This window comes from Phoxinus phoxinus, assembly GCF_949152265.1.
Source record: "Phoxinus phoxinus genome assembly, chromosome: 20".
NCBI lineage: Eukaryota > Metazoa > Chordata > Actinopteri > Cypriniformes > Leuciscidae > Phoxinus > Phoxinus phoxinus.
Window position 1 is genome coordinate 19,269,733 of NC_136895.1, and position 21,905 is coordinate 19,291,637.

Genomic DNA, 21,905 nt, shown 5'->3' on the forward strand with positions numbered 1-21,905 from the left:
CAAACAAATATTAAACAAACTTTTTTTTTTTAACCTCTAATTGTACTGAATTGTCTATTGTGAATTGAAGCGTCACAAGCCTCAAGTATAGTAAATAACTTGTGACTTCGAGATTCATGATTTTAAATAATTAATTAAAAAGAACCAGTTCTTAAGAGTCATTTGTTTGCTAAATCAAACTTAATTTGTTGTTATGGATGACCAGCAAGGACAATGCAATATAAAGATTTATTGTCTTTGTTTTATTTCGTGACATTTGACAATTATTGCTGAGGTTGTTTTTTTGTACCTGCTATTTTTGTGCATTTGAACTAAAAAAATGAATGTTTTGGTGCGCTTTGGAATATTATAATTCATCATAAACAACATAAATTATGCAAAATTCAGCCTTGAGCAAAACTATAAACCAATAGTATAAAGAAAAATCTAATCAAATCTAATATATACCTGTGAGGTTCCAGAGGGAATGTAATTTTGGTGTAAATAACATAAGTGGGTCTTCTTCTCTATTGAGTTTTACCCAGCCTTCCTACATTTAACTTTATCCAACTCGACATTGCTCTCCAATTCTTTTCCTCCCTGCTTCTCTTTCTGCCAGTGTTCATTCGGGGGAAAAAAAGAAGAAAAAATGAGATACTGCATAGCTCCACTTTTAAATTTGACAGTCGGTTACCTTCAGTCCCGCCGGTGATGTAATGCAGGGTCTGTTCAGTTAAGGATTTATAGGGAAGAATGCCTATTTTTACATTTTCTGAAAAAATTTGAATGCTACAAAACTCATCACCATATTGCAAGAGTGATTTCCAGGGCATTGTTCTTGGTGGTTGCAAGGTGTTTACTTACTGATCAACTGAGTCTGGTCAAGTGTCCATGATATTATGATCACTAAATAAAGCAAGAGACCCTCCTGCAAACATGCTGAAAAACATCTTAATCCAGCGATGGATCAAGCTGGTCTTCCATCTGAGAAGTACTCAAAAACCCAGTAAAATCAGCAAGACAGACCAGCACAAGTCCCCAAAAAACTCTAAAACCACTAAGCAAGTCAGCTGAGAATTGCCCCAAACCCCTCTAAAACCATCTTCACTGACAAAGTTCCCCAAATCCCACTAAAACCAGCAAACTAGACCAGGCTGGGCTGCTCACAAGTATTCAAAGCCTCTCTAAAATAACAAACCAAACCAGCCTGACCAGCTAAAAAGTGCTCAAACCAGCAAACCACACAGCTAGAAGATCAGTAGCAAACATTCTTAGGTTGTTCTAACCTAAAGTATGTGCAACATTAACAGTGATTGTCATTTGAATATCAAATATACAGTGACTGGAAGTGGAAATATAAGACCATTCAGAAGCATATGATGTTTTTATGGGTTCTTGTCAAATGCGGCAGACCACCGTTAGGCATCTCTGCTCGCTTGAACGGTGAAATCCCATTAAAAAAGTCATTTTTTACCCACGTCCCTCCATCTCAGGTGAGATGTCTGATCTTATGAGCACATATTCCAAAGCGAATTTAACTGACACATGCCTGGTTAGGTAGCTCCGATAAAGCTCTGCCCACAGGTATGTGTCTCTTTTCATTGTGTAGGCAGGCCGAAATCTCCTCGGAGGCATCCGCGAGTGGAAAGCGCCCGCACAGGCTGTCATATCACATGATTTTTTTTTTCCACTTTAAAGAAGCAGCCATGTGACTGATCCTCTCCCCACATCTTGGACGGAATGACTCTGGCTGATTATTTCTTGTTGGGTTTTTTTTTCGTCTTCATGTGCTTCCCCTCCAAGGAACGACAAGAGAGGGCCGTCGCATCACAACTGAGAAGTCCATGCTGTTTGGCAGAGAGGATTAATCCAGGGCTTACTCTTAGCTCCCGCTCTGTTTATCCATGGTGGAGAATTTGCTATTCATGAAAAAAAAGCGCAGTATTTCCATGGTTGGCTGAGGCTCTGGGCATCGGTGTGCGCATCTTCCCTGGATGTAAAAAAAAAAAAAAAAAAGGAATTGATTTAGAATCAAGTAAACAGCTCCAAATGTCAACACAATTACTGCAATTGGCATTAGTTTCATTACAGAAGTTGCTCATTCTAGATTGGAATTGTCATGCTTATCGAGACAAATTAAATGCTGCGGCCTGACTGCTTACATGTGGCCTAGAAACGGCTATTTTTGCTCACTTGTTTGGATTCAACCAAGTTTCTTTTTTCGTCTGGGAATGGAAAACAAACTGAATCCATTTTTACGCAAGGTATATTTATTAAAGGGGTGGTGTGGCGGAAATAGCAGAACCTGATTTCACCAAGTGCAACATGTTCCTGGATCAACATTCAATTCAGATTTGAGGGACAAGTTCACAGTTTATGTCAAGGTTTGGTTTTCAACCAGGGTTCAGTGCTTCACATCATTGTTATTCACCTATCATGTCCCTTTGATTTTAGGGATACATTATGGGTAGGGTTAAGATTAAATTTTTGGACAGGAATGTTGTATCCAGAGGATCAACAAAGTATGTTGGGTCCTAGGAACGCGTCTAACTCGGCAAAATCAGGATGTGGGCAAATATAACTGCTTGATGCTTGAATTATCGCCCAGAACTAATCTGCTAAATACAACTATAAAACATAAAGGGGTTACACTTTATTTTGATAGTCTACTTTAGGCATTCTACTAACTATAAGTAACTTGTCAACTAACTCTCATTAGAGTATTAGTATACTGTAGTAGACTGTCAGTAGACTAGTAGGTTATGGTTAGGTGTTAGGGTTTGGGTTAGTAGAATAAGTTGACGTGTAGTTGCCAAGTTACTTATAGTCAGTAGAATGTCTGTTGGGGGACCAACAAAATAAAGTGTTAGCAAATATTAAGCAGACAGTCTACTAATACTCTAATGTTAGTTGACATGGAGCTGCAAAGTTACTTATAGTTAGTAGAATGTCTAAAGTGGACTATCAAAATAAAATGTTACCAATTAAGGTACTAAGAAATTATAAACATTAACAACATTATTTTCTTTAATGATTCTTTAAAGAAAAATTACAATTCAATTATGAATTGTTTACAAAAAGACAAAAAAAAAAAATATTAAGAGAGTAAAGAGTCCATTTTCATTTCAATAGGGGCTTTCGCACCAGAGAAACCTTTTCATAATTCCTAGAACTATTGGCGGATAAACCCGCTTTTTGGCATGTTCGCACCACAGGAACTGGGAACAATTTTAGTTCTAGGAACTCCTTTTGGGGGAACCAAATCAACTCCTACTTCAGAGTAGGGTCTAACCCAGCACAATAGGAACTACCAGTGACATAAGTGTATGTTGATTGGCCGAACACGCGAAACACCAGCACCCGCCATTTTTAAAAAAGCTGTAAAAACACACAGATTATAGCCTATATTTTACTCCACGGAAATGGAAAAAAGTGATAGATGGACCCCTCAACCTTTACGCTAAGGAGAAAACCCAACGCAACTTTGAGGGGACCAAGCGAAACATGATTATGTATTTCTGCTCAGCTACGTAGGGAATCAACCACACAGCAAACCCAATTACTTTTTCATATACTGTCTACGTTCTTTTGTTTAAAAGTTCTAATAATGTATCCGACAGGACTTTTAAACAGATAAACAAGATAATGAAGATGGAGAATGTGAGCGCTGTGTGCTCAGGTTCTCTCAGTGTCGTGAAAATGAAATGTCCGTGCCGTCAAAATAAAAGTCACAACAACAAGCGCGGCTTATGTCACTTCAGCGTTCCTACTGGCGGTGCGAATGCAACCAGCAAAATGGCCCTAGGGGAACATTTAGTTCTCGGCGAACCACCATGGTGGCTAGTTCCTATTAACTACCCAGTGCAAAAGTACAAGTAAAAGACTATATGCTCAAGTTTTACTTCTGGAACATTCTAGAAACTAAAAGAGCATGCAAGAATTCACAAGGTTCAGCATAAGGTTTGTCCTTATATGACTTAATATGATATAAACCACATCAAATATAGCCCTAGAGAGTGACCAATTTCCTTGGGCAGTTCTTTTCATTTTGCCTCTCCAATCCGAAGCACTCTGAGCTGTCTGAGTCACCTTTACATCTCATCTGCGGCGGTTCTCCGGAGCCACAACCGGTTTTCTCCTGGGTTCAGCCTGGTCCTACCTCTTCTCCGACCTTCACAGGCCTCCCAGGCCTCAACGTCATCTCCAACATTAGCTGGAGAAAAATTAGTCCCCCCTCCTCTGGAGTCAGCTCATTTTTCTTGTGCTGTCAGAACGTATGCGGGCGTGCGGTCTCGGCCGGGTGTATACCTAAAGTACATTCGGCCTTTATTTAATCTTAATAAGCTTATATCAGCTCGGCCTGGGTCGCATAAACTCAGACACAGTTTTTGGCAGGGTGACTAGGTTTCTTTTGCACTCTGATCTTCTGCATGCAGTTCTTAGAAACTGATGTTTCAGGGCTCAATAATAAGTTTGACTTGATGGCATAAGCCAAGTGTTATTTAATGTAAGAAAAGAAAAGAAAAAGGATACATATTGACACATATACATACTTTTTTACAAACTGTATGTGTTTTTGGACCAGTAACAAATGGCAGGTTGCATAAAAAGTACAACTAGGCCTGCAGATAAATAAAAAAATACTCTTATAGTTGAGCCCTGCTCTTAGTTTTTCGCTTCTTTCATGTTGTTATCTGTTGTCTCCACTCTTGTTGGCTTAGTTGTCTCCTTTTTTTTCTGATTGTACTGATAATAGCTCGACAGTGTCAAGAACACTTCGTTCCCTGACTTGTATCCAGGCTGCCGTTGAGCTCTTAAACTGATAACGTCATGTACAATATGCAGGCTGGGATGTATTCTTCAAACACTCAAGAGTTCTTTATATCCCTGTCACTTCCTCTCCAGCTAAAATATGCTAATATGAACTCTGCGATCTTGATGTTCTTCTTTGACAGATACACAAAATGATTGTTCTCATCCATGCTGATTTTGTTCCCTATTTCACAGCTTAATAAAGAAAATGCTACGCTTAACTACGTTAAGGAACATATGTACAACAATGATTATTTTAAACTCTAAACTAAGTTTTAAGGCTTTTAGTCCATGTATATTAGCTTGGAGGCTATATTTGCAAGTGTACTCTTAAAGATTCACAAACTAATAGCAATTCTGGTGCGTTTTGACTAAAATATGAATGCAACGCGGGCCAAATATATATAAAAAAGAAAAAGAAAACAGGACATGACGTCTCAAGATAAATGTGTTTTCTCGTCATAGACCAGCAGATCTTCGTTTGTGTGCGTCGGAGGAATTCCTGCCGCTGGTTTGATTTCTTTAGACATTTTATAAACGTTTCACGAATTCTCAGCTGGTCAAATTGCCATCATACGTACGCACATACAATAAGCACATTTAGCCCAGCACACAGTTTTGGATGTTCGGTAAGTACCGTCGCAAAATGTGCAGTTTTTTTTTTTTTTTTTTTGCAATACTGAACCCCAAGGGAAGTGATTCAAATAATTAAATGGGACGATAAATTATATTTCTGTTAAATGATATTTCAATAATTCAATAATGTGTTCACTCATAAAACTTTGGCATTTCCTAGAGAAATGCTTCAATCGCTCACAAAAGCTTTGTTTTTCTCCCACCTCATATTATTTCACCCTGATTTAATGCATCTCTATAGCACACATTGTATTTATCGAGCAATTTAAAATTAGTTTTTGCGTGCATATGATAGGATTAGTGATACGGGGTACGTGCAAATTATATGCTTGGGTAGGATTAGTGGTGTGGGGTACGTGCGTATTACACCATATGCACGTAAAAACTAATTTCCGCGTATAAATTGCACGATAAATACAAATGCCTGCTATGGAGACGCATTTCATGAGATCAGGCTCATTATTTTTTGTAAATGTTTTACAAGTGGATCCAAAGTTTCTTGGCGAATGCAAAAAAGTGAACCTACTGCTGCAATACACTTAAAATGATGACTAAACAAACATCCACTTTAATCCGAACGCGAATTGCAATATACCACTGCACCTGGCTAATGCATTTCCAATCAGAGCCCACACATCAACTCCTCCTTCGTTCATATTGAGTTAATTTTACTAGTCATTTATCAACCGAAGTCCTGAAAGAGACATACATTCCTATTCTCATTCCATTAAACAGCATTATAAGCAGAACTTAATGCAACGTTTAATCAGCAATGCAGTTCACAGTGCGCAAAGTAGTTCAAGTTCTTTGGCAGACGCATCAAGATGAAACAGTTGAGGTTATCAGAGTTTGGAGTGAATCCCAGAATGAAATGTAATGACAGAAAATTCTTCATTCAAGCTGACAGTATAACTTTGCATTATACATGCTTATTTGTGAAGAAATTGCTGATAAGTCTTTGAATATAAGCTTGGGCCGAATTCATTAAACAGTTAAAAGACATTTAGATGTGGTATTTCAATACAAAGACCTTACAGTATGTACATTAAACGTATTATAAACTACGCTTTATTCACAAAACTGAGTGCTATTACCTTGAGGCAATTAGCTGTGCGCTAACAAAACTCAGTACTATTAGCGCTACACGGAAAGTGCAAAAAAATTATTTGGTGGCCGAAAATCACAAAAAACACGTCTAAGATTATAAATTACAACCAACATTTACCACAATCTAAGTGAAACACTAGCTATTAGCGGTTTTCTGAGGTGTTTCCACACAGGTGTGTTGGCAGGAACGAACAGGTGGTGTTTTGTCTACTGTGAAACCATTCATCATGAGTGACCAATGACTCGCACACACTGACCAGACACACCACTGCAGAATTTCAACCTCACCAGATGAGGAAGTCGGGAAAATGGGTTCGCCAGCTAGTTTCTGAAACAAAAGATTATTTCCTTCTAACTTTTCTGTATCCTGCTACAGTGGCATTTTGATGTACAATGTGGTACTAAACAAATTACTTTTTGGTCAAATTACATTAGCATGTTTATTAGAATTAGCATATTAGCCTGCCTACAAAACCATACTTTGATATAAACCATGATATTGTTTGATTACAAAACTTTATACACAATGGCAACTGGCACAGTAAGATGGCAAATAAGTTTTGTGTGAGAGCTAATATGCAAATTCTAAGAAATATGCTAATCAAAAAAAGGATTTAAAATCCCCTAAAAATAGCTTCTCTGTGCAAATGGCTAACCACGTTCATGTCTCGTTGGAATTACCGTAATTGCGAGATAACTTGGAGATCCTACACAGTTCACGTCTTTAGACTAAATTATTCGTTTCTATGGCAATGCTCAAAGGAAACTACTTAATTACTACATTAATCAAGCGCTGTATTCTCTCGCAAAATATTGAGGGCCCACCAGGTAATATCAGCTATAATAAAATGACACATAAAATGCTAATATATGTAAAGATAGATCCCTGGGGGTACCGTTAACTACTGGAACCCCTGCGGTTTGGGTTCTATTTATTGCTGGTTGGAAACTTCCATAAAATTCAGTTTCCAACTAGTAATTACAACTTTGACAAAAGGCTTTTTGTTACTGCAAACTTGTTGTTTGTAAGGAATTGTTCAGCCATGTTTGAAAATTGTCATCATTTATGTTGATATATAAGTGCAATTGGTATTCAAAAGCTTCAAACTTTAAAGGGATAGCTTTTTTTTCATTCTCATCCTCACATAACGCTATTGCATGCATTTAGAAATGTGGAATATAGCCGTTTTAGCTTTTTTCCCCCACATTAAACAAAACCATATGTTACACTTTATTTCGATAGTCCACTTTAGACATTCTTCTAACTATAAGTAATTTGCACTACATGTCAACTAACTCTCATTAGAGTATTAGTACTGTTAGGGTTTGGGTTAGTAGATTTAGTTGGCATGTAGTTGCAAAATGACTTATAGTCTATAGAATGTCTGGGGAGCATCAAAATAAAGTGTTAGCAGATAAGCAGACAGTCTACTAATACACTAATGACTGCTAGTTGACATGTAGTTGCAAAGTTACATATAGTTAATAGATTGGAAATAGAAAAGAGCAGCTTGAACTTTCTGCAAAACATCTCCTTTTGTGTTCCACTGAATAAAAGCAAGTCATAATGGTTTGGAACAACATGAGGGTGAGTAAATGATGGCAGCATTTTCATTTTAGGGCTAACTAACTCTTTAACGTTGTGTTTTGGAGATCTAGAGTGGTAGCATTTGTATTCTCCACACTGAACTGCTGTGAGTTTTCTGTAAACAATGTTTCTGCATAATGACCGTTTCAATAAAGCTACGATTGAAAACTCACTATCACTTGTTTTCTATTCACCCACAAGAGATGAATACCTGTGGAAATTACGCACCGTATCATCCTGGTCTCTAATAACAGGCTCTCTGGCAGAAGTTTCTTTTTTTTTTTTTAATGAAAGCCGGATCTCAGGGGAGTTTATGTCCTGCTGTGGGCGGCTATGTCCTCTGCACACGAGTGAAAACACTGGCCCTGCCGCAGGCTAAGCTCTGAGCGTCGCTCTTGAAATTGCAGTTTGTATTTACAGTCCCCAACAGATCAAGCCCGGGAACATGAAGCAAATGTCCGATGCTTGTTCTGTGCTCTTTAACTGCTGCTGGCAGGTGAGGCATTAGATCAAGCATTCTTCATTCAGACCCTGTTCATGAATTCGGGTTTGATGCGAGGTGACTTTCCCACAAATCTCTGGTCTGATTTCTTTTCCCAGATTGAAACAGTGACCTGAAGTAATATTTAATAAAGGATTTCTACTGTAGTCCAACTTCATATTCTATAGGACAGAAAATTGCAGATGATATATCTTTAATAATTAATATTTTTTATTAATTTTAGTTATGAACTACATGAAGCAAGTAAAAGATAGCATATTTCCCCCCTCAATGTCTATGGTGGTTATGGCTCTGATAAAAATATATATGTTTGTGTTAGGCTATATTGTATTATGCTTACCTTTTGTCCAACACAGTTCATTTACACCAATAATAATCACTAATATTTGAAACCTTTCTCTGACAGATAGTAGTAACATTAACGTTAGCTAACATTATCGTTGATTAGCTACAAATGCTAGTTACAAGTTGTGGCTTACTGTGGCTAATGGCATGTTAATGGCATGATGGAGGATAAGCAGTTTGGTCAAGTTTTGGCTACGCAGTAAACGTAATATTAAAATGTACATTTCCTAAGCCACTTTTTTAGTTTGTTGTATAAAAAATTTCGAACATTTAAGCATGAATAATTTTTGGTTGCATTTATTTGCGCTATCGTTGCTAGAATTTTTTTTCAAATGCATCTGCAACCAAAATTTCGAGGAGATTTCACATTTCGCTCCACTAGAGTTGTACGTTAGGGTAAGTCTCAGGGGCTGTTTACACAACACCGTTTTCATCTAAAAATGTTTAAAAAAAATATGCGTTTTGGCCAGTCGTTTACACAACAACGGAGTTTGGGGGCCTGAAAACGCAAACTTTCAAAGTGCAAGTTTTTGAAAATGGTCTACAACAAAGACGATGATGTAATGCACATGCGTATTACGCTTTCAATCTATAGTGTTTCGTCGCCATCTAATGGCCTGGCAGCAGAATACAGCGTATTTAGTCGTTTTCGCGGATCTGTGTGAATGGGGATCGTTTTAAAATTTTGTCGTCTGTACACAGAAAACTCAAAGGAAAAACTTCTCTGTTATAATCATATTGTCATGTTAACGTACCCTAAAGCCCGGGACACACCAAGCCGTAGTTTTTTTCCGGTGTGTTCCGCAGCGTTGGCTCTAGATGGACGCTGCGTCGATGAAAGAGGGAACTCTGATTGGCTGTTCAGCTTAGTGAACGAGTCAGTGCACGAGAGTAATAGCTGAACAGCGAGCAAAGAAGTCAAAACGGTAGGCTACAGATCGAAGGCTGTTCTAATGTTACGTCATCTTACCGGTGTGTTCCTTGGCGAATATTTCGATTAACATGAGCGGAGTGGAATAAAGAAAGTGTTTAGCAGGATAGATATTCAAAACGGTAAGCACGCACAGCTTTGTTTACGGTTTGTGTATCTGCATCTGGTTCACTTCGTTATCTCAGGGAACTGAAGTTACATTAGTAACCGAAACCTTTTTTTGTGCTCACTAAGTAGGTAGTATTCTCTCACTTACATTTTCGGAAGAGATCTCATCTCAAATTGTGTTTAAAAGCCAAATTTTCCTAAGAAATCAATCAAACTTTGATAAAAAGGACAAACTGATCTGTGCTAAACTTTTACAATCGACGATCGTATAATTTGTGGAAAGAATATTTACTCAAAAATGTCATCATGCACTCACCCTCACATTGTTCCATATTTCACTCTTCGGTGGAACCAAAAAGCAGTTGTTCAGCAAAATATTCAGGCATTTTTTCCCCCACACAGCAACAGTAGACGGTGACCAGTAGCTGTGAAGATCCTAAAGAAAGAAAGAAAATCATAAAATAGTCCATTTGATTTACAGCTACTGTATATCTTATTTGCTTACGTTATTCCCCCTTAAGAACTTAAGTAGAATTAACTGAGACAAAGTTTTATAAATGAAAAATTAACTGATTAAGGCTCCATTAAGAACCATGAAAGAGCAATACCATTTTCCTCTGGGTTTAAAGGGTCCCCTGAGAACTATTTCCCAATACTAAAAGCTTTAATGTCTTTTTAAAAGCCATGAAAAACAATACTCCCAGCATGCCATTATAAATACTTCTTAATCTTTAGGCGACGTTTCACCCTTGTTGGGAAGAAAGGATATTTTTCTCTATGGTCATAAACATGCGGTCTGCAGGCCTGGCGAGACAGATTGATTGATCAATGGTCATAATGAGATGTTGGTGTGATTAGTGACCGGACGGGCATCTGGCCGCTCCAGATGTCTCGCACCCAGCAGCAGCTGATAGATTCTAGCCAGCTCATTGCTCTGTCTCTCTCTCCAGGAACACACCATTTCTGTCAGCATCTCACGTACACCCCGAGTTCGCCACCGATCGTGCTCACACGCAGTCACAGATTCTCACTTGGGCTTGCTCTTTCTTTGCTCAGTAGCTACACATACATTTTTAGGACAAACTGCAAGATGATCTGTGAAATGAAAAAAGATGGTTTCATATTCCACAATTTTGCCAAGCTGATGTGGGAAACCGAAGCTATGGGGAGTAAAATGTGTGTGTGTATGTGTGTGTGAGGGAATCAAGGACAGGTCTATCATTATCTGCACTGTAACAGGACCATCATTCATTTGGGAACAGCACGTACTGAGCCAATCAAGTTGGATCTGGTTTAAAATTGAAATCAGTCAAACTACAGCATGGACAAAAAAGTGCTGCTATTGTGTATTTATATTAAAGCCAAGCATGGTAAAACATACTATATATGGTATTGTATACCATTGGTTTTTGGTGCCTAATTTCACACTTTTATATCAACTATCAGTGGTGATACAGTTTTGACATACTAATCAAAAACTACAAGAACCATTATGTTTTTTTATACTGCCCTCTTAAAAAGTACTGTGTATAGATATAGTATCAGATGGTAAAACCAATGTATTTTGTACTACCATGTTACTGATATCAATATACTATGACATGATTCTACAAGGTACTTCAAAGAATATCATGGTATTACGATGGTAAACATCCAATAGTACTATAACACTTGTCTGCGTCTTTGTGCATACCACAATACAATGTTTTTATAGAAAAATATAAAATACCTTTATACAGGGTTTTTCAATGAAATGTTTTAACTAACCCTTGTGCTTCAATTTCAAAAAGTTACTCTGAGGTCTTCGTAGGACAAAACATGTCTGTGTTTAAAAACTGTCAAATTTGAAGCTTTGGAGCAGACTTAAGTTTGGTCTCATTAAAAAAAAAAGACCCATGGCAGATTATTGTAAGTAACATTGAAGTTAAAAAGTGAAACTAAAAATAAAGAAGTAGAGGTTTAAGACAAAGACAAGTTTAAGTTTTTTTTTTTATAAACATTTTCTCTCAAATACAGATTTTGTAAAACATGTTGAACTCAAATTTGAGATTACCGGTGTCTAAAAAAAGAGCTTTCAGTAAGATTTTATTTTTAGTCAATTTATTTTTTTACAAATGTTAATTTTGAAGCCTTGCCAACAGAATGAATGTCTATTAACAAAAACTGCATAATTTTACAGTTAAATGTCCCTGGGTTTAAAAAATTGCATTTTTAATGGTTTCAATGGGGACATTTTTGTCCTTAATGTCCTATTGTGTAGCTAGAGTAAAATAGATTTATTAAAGGAAATGAGGGTGAAATATTCAAATTCCAATAAAAAAAAAATACACACTTCTGCCAAAATGTATGCAGTTGGCAACTTGGCATTAACACAGGCAAAATGGTTAAAAAAAAAGACAAAAATGTCCTGAGGCACAAGGGTTACTAAAACATAATATAAATGTATATATACACACCTTAGAAAAAAAGAAAAAAATTAAATATATATATATATACAGTATATATTTATACAAATTAATTTTACGTATTACTATGCATATCATTTATATTGGTTTATAGATCACGTAGGTTTTTAGTTGTGAAAAACAAATTCAGTCAAATTGATTTGACTGATAAAGTGTGTGTGTGTAGTCTATATAAAATCTGGGGTGTCCTCTATTTTCTTTGTGTCGCTCAGACCCTGTTCAAACTCACCTATCGGCAGTTTACCAACTCGGAAAACCTTGTTAGCTTGTGCAGGTGTGTTTGATTAGGGTTGGAACTAAACTCTGAAGATCAGTGGCCCTTTAAGACCAGATACGAGGAACCCCCACAGGATACTTTTCTTATCGTTTTTTCCCCCCAACCCTGTACATTTATGAAAACATGGTGCAATGTCTCGATGTTATTAATGATATCAAACTACCCGAAACAACTAGGCCTCAGTACTTGGTAACCTTCAGATCCTTGTCTGGGCGAGAGATTCTTAAACATGATGAGAAATGCTTGAAGACGCACACTTACTTGCACATTTCGACCCTACCTGTTTGAGGCATCTAAATATGGCCATTTGTGTTATCAGCGCTATTCAGCGGTCCCCGGGGAACCTCCTCTATCACGGGCAACGAATGACAAGATAAACAGTTGGCACGGCAGGACAGGCGGGGATTGATTGCGCGTTTGTGCGATTAAAGCGAGACAGAGGTAACATGCAGTCGGGAGGCAATTCGAAAATGGTAATGAAATTTAATGATGCGTGAAGATGGGTTTGGCTTTTTTGTCAGTGGAGAACACAAGAAATAAATGCTTAGCACTAAAGCGATTCGTAGCTGTGGGAAATGGTCGACCAGGTTTGTCGTCAGAGGGAAGGACAAATGGGAACGTTGTTCCGGGTTCTGTGACCCATCAATATAAATGTCGCATGCATGTGGCCACACACGTAGCATTTAGACATGCTGTGGATCTCCCGAGATGTTTTTTTTTTAATGCATTTGGCAGAGTTGAATTCATTTACAGGATATCTCTGGGACAAAGTAACACCTCTTAAGTGAATGAAAGTCATTGATTTTAATGAAAGTGTGGACCTGCACTGGCAATACCAGATTACTTTGATAGAACTTCTTAATATCCCTTGAAGGTCAGAAAGCTGCCAGGGGGTTTATCATTAAACTGATCAAATTGAAATCAATATAATACGAAAATCCAGTTCAAAAAAGGAGGAATATTCTTCGAAGGGAAAACCTGGAAATCTGTCATTAACTCGCCCTCATGTTGTCCAATGTTTTTGGTCTTCTGTTCTGTGGAAAGTAAAAGGAGGCATTTAACAAAATGTTCACACTCCTCTTTTCTATATGAGAAAAGCAAGATGGTTATCATGAACCTGCTAAAGGTTAAAAAATGTAAGTCATAAAAATACCCAAATTGCAGCAGTTACATGCAAAGTATCTTCTATTGTGTTCCAATCCAAAGCTATTTCTTATAAATATACAGTATGTTTTTTTTTTAAAAACATTGCAATAATGACTTTTTCGAGGAAAAGTTATGTATTCATTTCTATTACGTTGTCTATTGACTTGAGCATTTTTTTCTAATTTATAAAGCCTTTCTAAATTAAAACACGATTGTTTGAGAAGCCACATTGCATAAGTTATTATGACTTGTTTTGTAACATTCATAATGTATCTTTAATATACAGTAGGCCTAAGTGTATTTTATCTTTCTGCATGGCAGATTTTTGAATAATGTAATATTTTTTTTAATAATAATAAAAAGTAATATGAAATACACTTGATATCAATCTATACATGTTATGCAACGTTACAAGTAAAAAAAAAAAGATCAATTTTTTACTGAAAAAACATTTTTCAGTGCACATAATTTGTCTGATCAAAAATCACACCGTTTCATAAACAAATGACCCAAAATATTGATTTCAGCAGTAATTTGGAAGAAATTCTTACATTCCTTGTTCCAGGTGATAAGGCCAATGCAAGGTTTATGAACCACCTACTTCACATTTAGTTTTAAAATGACAGTCGACTGATGATACACTCAATTATGATACTCAGATACTAACCTTTCACAATCTTTCTGTCGCAGTGGAGGCCTATATGCACATTATAGCATCATTAAGCTTTCGGGACACAAGCAATGTCAGCTTCAGTAAAAACGAAGGCCTTGTTTTTCACCGAGTTGTTTTGCTGGAGATAACTAATTATGGAGACCACAGCTGAAAGGTTGCTTCACTGCCACATAAAGATAAAACAAATGGAAATGCACAAAATGCATGACAACACATTAATAATGTTGTGGTTCTCTGTGGCAGCCTGTCCAAGGAGACGTTTATATCGCATTGAAACATAAAAATAATGCAAACATAATGGGACGAACATAACAAGGCTATGCATTCACAGCCGTGCATTGTGGGTAAAGGTGCACCCTTTTTCAGCAAATGAACATTGATTACTTACCAACCCTGGATTCTTAACACTTGCTGCATGGTTACATCTTGCAAAATTACACAATCAACACGAGTAGCCATTGATTTGAAGGTCTTGTAAGAAGTTCTCAGACTGTCGTGTTCAATAGGGATGATATGGTAAAGTGAGGGAGCTGATGAAGAATTGATTAGTTTTAAACGGTGAGACTGATATTGTGTCATTGGAACGCTATGATCACTGCCGCTTGTTTTTCGAGATGCCTGCGCCCCCGGGGAGCTGATGTTCCCTGTGCGGTAATGGTTTCCAAACAAGGTTCATTTCATCAGGACAAGGAACATTAAATATATGACAGCCGTAATGTAGCAAATCTGAAAGCTGTGGTGCTTTATATAAGGTTTAAGTTGCAATTTCCGTTACGCAAGTGGCTGTAAATTGTAGCTTACTCATTTATGTCAACATGAAATCAAAATTGATTCTTTTTACTATTTTTAGTTGTTCAGTTGAACATCATTCAAGAGTAAAATAATGCTAGTTGTTGCAATCTTTCATCAAAATGTCTTGCAACATTATCTCTTATTTCGATAATTTTTTCACCACCACATGGAAAAAGCGATTCGTTAGCATTCCCATTTATCTCAAACGGTAGTTGAACTGGTACCATAACTAGAAAATGTTATTACATTTTTGAAGCTCGAGAAAAAGCAGAACCACCAAATTATTGGTATTGGCGCTGACAGATTTTGTCCAAACTATTGCATCGGCGCACCAATTCTGTATCATTCTACAACTTAAGTTGTGTGCTGTATGTTTACACAACCTTCCTTCTCCATCTTCATCTGTCTAAAACATCCGTATCTAACGATGCCCCAGCTGTATTTTCAGCAGCTCTGAAAAAGCTGGGTGTCTATGAGCCACTGGCAGGATTAATTTCTCAGGTCATCACTTACAGCGTGAGACGCTCGCAAGAAAGCTCCAGGCAAGGACAGAGTAAACTCTGGGGAGACATGGAGAGAGAGAGTGTGAAAGAGAGATAGAGTGGGTGAGATGTCGAAATGTGTGAGTGTGTGTTTGTGTGAAACCATAAGCTGCTCTCCATCATACTAAAGACCAAGGGAAAATTGAAGAGGTCATCGGTCCAGACCCGCAGTCAGCCAGAATTCTTCAACGGTGACGCCATGCTAGAACCATCCAATTCGTCATCTTTCGGGCTAATTGCACAGAAATGCTTGTTTATTTCCCCAAGTAGGGCGTGATCCTAAAAAAACCAAAAGAGTCAGAAAACTCATAGTTAAAAGTACACAGTACAGAGAGATGTTAGGTTAATAAGAACATTTGAACATTTTCTGAAGAACAAGTTCTTGCAAATGCAAAACCCACCATCAAAATGCTAAGACTGGCAGTCAGGGTGTTGCTATTTGGTCGCTAGGATGTTCAGGGTGGTTGTTAGGTGGTTACTTACTTGCTGGCTTGAGTCAAAAGAGCCCACAAAGAGCCCAATCTATAATATTCTCGCCCCTAGATATGGGACGGGTCCCTCTTTCAATGCAAATCAATGAGATTTTTTTTTGGCCTTTCTAGGTCACATAAAAAAGTAAAAGCATGTATCCTCACAATTTGCCATTCATTCCTGTAGTTAAAATGCTATGGAACAAATTAAATCAGAGAGGTAAATATCCGTTAAAGCGATTTTTGGTCTATTTCTGTTCAGTACTCTATGGGGCGCTAGAGTTACCTTTAAATATCTTTTGCCATTAAACCAGGTACTGGTATTCAAGTAGCTATACTTATTTACACATAACTAGCTCAGCAAGATTCTCTTAAAACTATTGCTCTGCCAATAGTAGTTGACCTGGAAGAACAAACTGAACGAAGAAGAAATCGGTTTACACCAATGTCCACATTTGCGGTAACTTGCAAAGCATAGCGAATTGCATCCGATTTTGGGATTCCATAATGTGAAATTGAACCTGAATAGATAAAAGCGTATTTTTACATACTTGCATAGAGTTTGTTTCTGGTCTTATGCACCAAAGTTGATATTTCAAGTTAGCAGTTTTCAAAAACCTGTAACCTTACCTGAGCAATAGTAATAGTACTGTTTATCTTAGCAAGCACAGGTTGATCAAATTTGTTTAGGCCCCTAAACTAACTCAACCCAATGTCATTCCAGCACCAACAAGGATGTTGAACATGTTTTGTAAATCACATTAAGCATACCCTCACAGGTCAATGCTAGCTCAAGGATTAGCACAGTGATGTGAATATATGCAAATCTACAGGGTCCCCCTTGTTTTTGACCTTAAAATCTGGATTGGACAAGTGTCATCTGTGGGGGATCTCTGGGGCATCCGTGGTCTCCTCTGTGCTGTCAATCTCTGATCGTACCGGCTGCCCTTTTTGCCCTTATGTATTCATTTTGCCTGTCCTGAAGGCGTAAAAATGAAAAAGAGAAATGAGAAGAATAAAGTGACAGATTAATTTATTGACCAGGCATCCTCCTCTCGGCTCACACCTCTCCGTCTATCGCCGCCCCAGGTGTCGTTGTTGCCAGCCGCGTGATGGTCTGACGCCAAGTGACTGAGAGGTGATGCGCGGGCAGAAATTGAGAACGATGGTCATTCATCACGCAGGGGTAAAAACCAGCACCTCTTTCCCCGTGAGACAGCAGCAGGTGATGGGAAAGGAAAAAACAGGCTGAGCTTTTTTACGTTGTCTGGCCCATATATCCCATAATGCCGTTGGCTTTGCTAACATCAGCCGTGCAGGGGAGAGTCGGGTCATCTTTATCTCGGAGTGTTCGTGTATCCTGTTTTGGAACGTCTTTATTATGACGGTGTTCTCCATCTCGACCTCTCGTATAGATCACGCCCTTGTCTTTCTGCTGCTTTAGGTTGATGTAAAGGGTCTTGTGGTTACCACATGGACCATGGTGTGATGGACAGTATCTATTTAATGCAGGAAGAGAATGATATATCATGCTGCCAAGCTTTTAAATAATGTTTACACGTTTGACAGGTACTGCACACTGGGATTGGCTGTTGCCAGTCATCTATAACTGCCAAATGGGAAATAAATCCTATTTGGATTAAAGGAATAGTTCACTAAAAAAAGGAAAATTGTCATTTAGTCACCTTCATATGAGAGGGTCCAAAAAACACCATAAAGGTATCAAGAAATGGGCCATACTCATTCTCTTCCAAGTCTTCAAAAGAAATACAATACAATAACTTTGTTTGAGGAACAAATCAGAATTTAAAGTCGCAATGTATAGGAAGATCATTTCTTCCATGTCGTGACACAAATACGAGTGAAACAGATTATCGAGAAGAAGAAAAAAAGTTGGATTTGGTTCCATCTATCAGTTGTTGATTGGATGGAAGAGCTTGATCTGAGAGTTGAGAGTTAATAATGCGAGCTTGCAATCCGTTGTATGAAAGTAACAAGGTTTGAGGACAAAATTATTGGAGAGGTCCAGAGACTTCCAGTCGTTTCACTGGAAGACATTTGACATTTTTGAATAATAAAAAAAAAGTATGAGGTCAAAAAGATCAGTAACATACTGTATCAGTCACATGCATTTAGAAAATCAATTCCAAATCTTATTTGATTTGGGCATTTTCAAACCAAACCAGTTTTAACCACTATTAAAATGACTTATACGATTTAACTGTAGCCTAAAACAATATGATATTTTACATACATTTGGAAATTAGATAATTAGCCTGTGCTGGATTGGTTATATGAGCCAAAATGAAAGTTACTGAAGTTTGATGAACGATTATGAAGACAAACAATCTTTAGAACATGCACTAATGAATCATCCACAATAAGACCATGATTCTACATGATACATGATACATTACAGAATTTTAAAGTAGTACATTATGTTGTATTTTATCTAAACTTCTACTGTATCTTTATTGTATAGTCACATTAATAAGGGAGAACAAGGCCACAACTTTGTCGCATTACGCCTCATTCATGAAACACGAGCAGAAAGAATTTCTGTGTGAATAATTCGTAAAATTCATTATTACGTAATGCACCGATTTATGTGTGAATGGTTTTTGCAGAGGATATATGGATACATTTGTTCTGCTTGTGTTTTATTAATGAGGTCCAATGAGTTGCCGCATTACTTCCACAAGCATACAGAATCTGATAACAAGGTATACTAATTCTCCTCTGAGTGCAAGATTGAAAAGATGATGAAAGAAAGGACGGTGCCTAGCTCTAGGTTCAAAGATTTCAATTTTTGAGCAGCAGGTCTAGCGAAAGATGCCGAGATGTAGCAGGCGAGCAGACAAGAGGCAAAAAGTTTGACATCCGCTTCTTCCGAGTTTCAATCAAGACGTGTGGCTGTAAGCAGGAGAGAGAATGAAAGAGGGTGAGTGAGAGAAAGATACCTAACCTGGCCAAGTCATGATGGATGAGTCCAATTGCTCCCCCTCATCAATCAGCAAATGCTGCAGCACTGTAAAAAAAGAGAAAAAAAATGAACAAAATGAGGGGGGTGGGGGGGTTGCAGGGTATCAACGGAGAACAGGGAGGATGTGGTGAATGGGGAATTTTATGGGATCCATCTATTTGAATCTTCACACCCTGATTGCTTCTTTTCTCTCATAAACACACACACATTTGATTTCCATTGCTGTTTGGAAATGCATACTACTCTTACTCTTTCTGCTGTATAATATGTATACTGTGGAGAGCATGCACATTTTGTAAAAAGTAAGGTATTCAACAGAACACACTGCATGGAATGTTGTTTCTATAAATGCAATGTGCTTGACTTGATTTTGGTCAAATTTAAGCCATTTTGTTTCCCAAAATTGTATTTAAATAATAACCATAAAACTTTCTCACACACACACACACACACACACACACACACACACACACACACACATTATATGGAATATACAGTACGGTATTCAATACTTAGTAAAGGTAGTATTCCATTCCACACATGGCTATTTTCTAAATAGCAAATTACCATACAACTTACTATTTCTCCAGTCTGGAAATGTCTGTATGCATAAAATATCCTGCTTGACAAAATGTGCAATATACAACAGAGCACAGCACATAGTACCCCAAAATGCAAAGCTTGTTGCATAATGTGCACCGTTTCTCTAAATATTTTTTACAATATCAGGCAGTACACAGTATATACTCCACACAGTATTCAGGAAGTAGCAATCTAGTATTCATTCTGAACACAGATGATACGTGCATCTTGTAAAACGAAACAATTTCTTTCATTCGGCTAAATTGTAGTTTACAAGGCTGTAAAATCTTTTATTATTTAGCTAAAGGACTATATCACAAAATGTATTATATCCTTTCTGTATCACCTTTATTGAAATTAATAAATAAATAAATACAGTGATTTAAATTGTACTGTCATGGCCCATCGCAAGATGATCCCTTTTCAAGCCATTTCGCAGGAAGGTCACTTTGCACGGTGCATCCGCTCAATATCAATAAAAAGAAGCTCAATATATTTTCTACATGTGAAACCGTCATCCAGTAAATGGTAAAAGAGAAAATGGACCTTGTCACAAAATGGTAGCCCTTAAAGGTGAAGTTCATATGAAATCAATGTGGGCCGTGGACATGAACAGATAGGAACACACAAATCAACATGTTTATACCGGCCCTGAGTGGCTGAATCCAGCTCAGCAGCCGAAGAGGAGATGCAGTGATCGGATCTTGCACTGCATCACATGCTATATATAAGACTGATGTAAAATTAATGTGTGCAGTAGGCTATATATTTTAATACTTTGTTTCTCCCACCCCAAAATCGTTAATATTTAGTTGATTTTACAGACCCATTAGAAATGCAGCATAAAAAAAAACAAAACAAATAAAAAACAAATGAGTTTAAAGAGTTAGTTCACCCAAAAATTTCAATTCCATAATCTTCTACTCACCCTCATTTCAATGACTACAGAAATATGACTACAGAATGTTCAAAACAGAACACATGACCCAGCACAATTTCAACAAAATTACCAGAAAAAAAGCTAAATAGCCTACCATGGTACAATAACAGCGATACCAAGATAATCAAATGGTGGGTTAGGTGTTAAAAGATTGATTGATAATAAATGCCAACAAAATTGTGTAGGCTATATTGAAAAAAAAATATGTATTGTTCTATATGTGTTTTTGTGAAGATGTCTTTACCAGAGTTGTGCAGTAGGCTACGACCTTCTTTATCGACGACAGGACTGTAGGTAAATATAAATATCCACTTCATTGGCCTCTTTTCATTTTCTGAGTTGTTGTATGCATTGCCTCTCTCTGTTTCACTGAGGGAGAAACCGCGCCAAACGATTCAATATGTGAAGTGTCCGGTTCAAATGATTCAGTGCTTGAGTGTGCTGTCCGAATCATTTCTGAATTTTTTTTTTATTTTTTTTTTAGTTTTAGTTTTATCTAATATCATGGAGGAATCGAAAACAATCTTGATTTTGAATTTATTGTAAAACAAAAAAAAAAATATATATATATATATATATATATATTCCACTTTATCCAACGCTCATTTGTGTAGGCCTAACTCGTTGTTCCAAACGATTCCGTCCTGTTCAAATCATCCAAACCGAATCACTAAGTTTGCTTACTTGACACATCACAAATGACAACTCCAAATGATTGAGTGCGTGAGTTAGCTTTCAGAATCATAATGAATCTAAACCTATTCAAACCGTTTTCCTTTGACAGATTATAGAGAGTAATTTATCTACGAATTGGTCGTCCTTAGTTCGTTTCTGAAAAGTTGAGAGGAAATGAGACAGTGCGGGGCAAAATGTTTTTGATTTGTAACGTTAAACTGCAATCTTCGCTAGTCAGACGAGGATTGATCAGTATACTTTTTTTTGACACAAGGTGACAACCAACATGCATTCTGGAATCATCTTTTCAAGTTGAACAACACGATGGTGAGTAAATGATGGGATTTTTTTA

At 37.4% G+C, this 21,905-nt stretch overlaps 1 long non-coding RNA gene across 1 annotated transcript; it reads right to left on the reverse strand.

Moving 5' to 3' along the window:
* Positions 1-16,181: 16,181 nt before the first annotated feature.
* LOC306988723 lies at positions 16,182-21,257 on the reverse strand. Its single transcript, XR_013795490.1, has 4 exons — positions 21,123-21,257; positions 19,339-19,401; positions 17,440-17,872; positions 16,182-17,352 (listed from the first exon to the last, which is right to left on the reverse strand). It is a non-coding gene; the product is annotated as an uncharacterized lncRNA (long non-coding RNA).
* Between the last annotated feature and the right edge of the window lie 648 nt (positions 21,258-21,905).